We start from the raw sequence: 3278 nt of genomic DNA, 5'->3' as shown, positions 1-3278 counted from the left end.
CCCCCCCCCCCCCGTCTGTTAATCCTCCTATTCCAGTCTCTTCCTGGCTCACCTTAACTATATACTCTAATTCCCCTTACTTGAGAGATCACCTCCATTCCCTTATCCTAGACCTAACCTTTATGGTTTAGGGATTGTAGCATGCCTATCTAAAGCTTAAATGCTAGCATCCATATATGAGCAAATTCATACCATATTGGTCTTTCTGGGACTGGGCTACCTCATTCAGGATGATTTTTATTTCTACTCCATCCACTTAGCTGTGAATTTCAAGATTTCGGTTTTTAGCAGTTAAATAACATTACATTGTGTAAATGAACCACATTTTCATTATCCATTCATCTGTTGATGGACATCTAGTCTGTGTCTAATCTTTATTCCTAGTTATTACTACTCAGACTAAGTGTGCAGGCAAACTCACGTTTGTCCTATTAGTCTACAGTAAGGGGACTGGAAGGACCTCCGTCCTGGCCTGCCATTCCCCAAACTACAATGTCTGTAATCCCAAACATCTCTCACAGTTTAGTCTGCCCTTAAGCACAAGTTTTATTTATTGAAGATCATCAGAACAACCAGTGGCAAAGATCAGAACACAGGACCCACTATGAATGCCATCTCGGTGAATACTATGAGCTGTGCATTTAAAGCACAGTTTTTTCTTGTTGTTGTTATTGTTGTTGTTACTGCTGCTGCTGCTTGCTGTTACTGTTTTGGTGGCAGGAAGAAAGAGTAAGGTAGAGAGGAAATGTTGAAACAGGGTTGAGTAGCCCTGGCTGTCCTGGAACTCACTATGTAGACCAGGCTGCCCTCAAATTTATTGAGTCTGTATCTGCCTCCCACTAGAATTAAAGGTGTGTGTCTACCTTACAACATAGTTTTGTGGCTATTGCATTTTAAAGTATAGGTTTCACTATTATTCCTATTATTCAGGAACAGGAAGGTCAAGAGATTGGGTGGTTGTTACATCATAGAAAAGGAAATTTGCAGAGCTGTAGAGATGTCTCAGAGAAGCCAGATTTGATCTGGCTGCTCACAACAGTCTGTAACTAGAGTTCCACGGGAGCCACTGACTTCTGAGGCACTGCATACATGTACATCAACACACATGTAAGTAAAATACTCAAAAAAATTAAAAAAAATATTTTTAATTGTAAAAAAGGAAAGGTAACTTATAACTCAGAGTTCCCAGAAAGGAGGGTCCATTAAAGATGAGTCAAAGAAGCTACAGGACCAATTAGGAGGCAGAGAGAGCAAACCAGGGGAGATGGGAGCAGGACCTACACTGGGATTTTTCTTTCTTTCTTTCTTTCTTTCTTTCTTTCTTTCTTTCTTTCTTTTCTTTTCTTTCTTTCTAATTTCATTTTACATTCCAGCCATGGTTCTCCCTCCTACCCCTCCTCCCTCCCCTCCCGCTTTCCCCCCAGCCCACCTCCCCATGGGTAAGGGCTCAGCTGGGGAGTCAACAAAGTCTGGCACCTTATGTTGGGGAGGCACCAAGCCCCTGCCCCCTGCATTAAGGCTGAGCATGGCATCCCACCATAGGGAATGGACTCCAACAAGCTAACTCATGCACCAGGGATAGATCGTGTACCTACTTCCAGGGGCCCCTCAGATAGTCCAAGCTTCACCATTGTCTCTCACATCTGAAGGGCCTAGTTCAGTCCCATGGAGGCTCCACAGCTGTTGGTCTAGAGTTCATGAACCATACTCTGGGATTTTTATGAGAAAAAATAGATGTGGCCAGGTAAGTAGGTTGGGCACTGCCCAGTTTGTATGATTTCAGTGGTCTCTAGAATGTTGAGCTCTTACAGGTTGTCTGTTACTTGGCCCTTGCATGACTGGGCCAGGGAGATAGGGGCACGGCACTCCTGGAAGCTCAGTAAAGGAGGAAGTTAGGGTTTGCTATCTAGAGTCACTGCTTTGCTTAGAGTGGACTTACAGGCAAGACATTTCCTATCCAAGGAACTGGCTAGTCAGGGGGAGGGGCACAATCTTTCTAGGGACAGCAAGACCCCAAATATCAAAGCATCAGGATGAAAAGACATGCTTATGCAAAATGATTTATGCATTTGGACTCACTATGGTCCCTACCCTCATGCAGGAAGAACAGAGCCATCCATGTTCTCCAAGGGAGGAAACATTCAGAAACATTGATTTGTGTTTCACCCTCTATTTCCTGACTCTGCATTCAGGCTCCTTGTAATTCCTAATCTTGGGGGATTCTATGAGGTGGAAAATTGGCCCCAGAGCTCCGGAATTCTCTGCCCAGCAAAGAGAGCTGTGTCTCATAATAGACACCAAAGAAGGAAATTTCTATCTTAAGTTAGAATTGTGAAAGAATATGTAAGTGCCTGGAGACAGGCGCTCAGCAGCAATTTCCGGGTACCCCAAGGCTTCTCACGTGACTGGCAACACTTTAAGGAACCATTTTCCTCTATCCATCAAGCTCCCGTCAATAATGTGTCCATCCTCGTGTACCAGTTTTCAAGGGCTAAAGCCTCACAAACAGGCTGCTTTAAATGACGGAAGTGTATGTCCTCACACTTTTGTAGAAAAATACGTTATCAGGATTGTTTCCCTCTGAGAAAGTTCCTCAAAAAAAAAAAAAAAAAAAAAAAAACCTGTTCTGTTCCTTGCCCAGTATCTGGCTCTTTTAAAGCTATCTTTTTATACTATCTTTTGTATAAGGTTTACAGAAACTTTGTTCCAATATCTCTGTGCCTTCATCCTCACAGGGCATGCTGCTTGTATGTATGTCTGTGTCTACATTCTCCCTTTATTATAAGGCTACTGTTCCTATCTGATGACCTCCTTTTAATGTGATTATGACCGTACAGAACCTGGATCCAAATGAAGTCACATACTGAGTTTCTAGAAGTTAAGACTTCAGCATGTGCTCTAATAAACAGTGTGTATATCTTGTGCTTTCCCGCCCAGTTAACAAGAGGATGAAAACTTCAAGTTGATTTCAGGAAAATGATGGTATTACTTGAACAACTTCATTTTGGACTGCCAATCTACAAATCACATAGCACGATCTTGATGCCAATGACACCAACAGAGGCAGAGAGAGGGGACGAAGCTATCTGAACCAATTAGTGAAAGACTGTGGGGAGGGGCAAACAGGCAAAGTGGGAATTCTATGACTCAAATGCAGCTAGCCACTCACCAACACCCCGCTCCCCCTTCCATGAATGTGACCCAGGAAGAAAACATCCTATGTCACACTAAGAATTCAAATATAAGTGGCAATCTTTCACAGTTCCTTCCTCAGCCAG

This window comes from Alexandromys fortis, unplaced genomic scaffold (genome assembly GCF_014885135.2).
Source record: "Alexandromys fortis isolate MF-2015 unplaced genomic scaffold, M_Fortis_MF-2015_v1.1 scaffold_10, whole genome shotgun sequence".
NCBI lineage: Eukaryota > Metazoa > Chordata > Mammalia > Rodentia > Cricetidae > Alexandromys > Alexandromys fortis.
Note: the sequence above shows the minus strand (reverse complement) of the source record.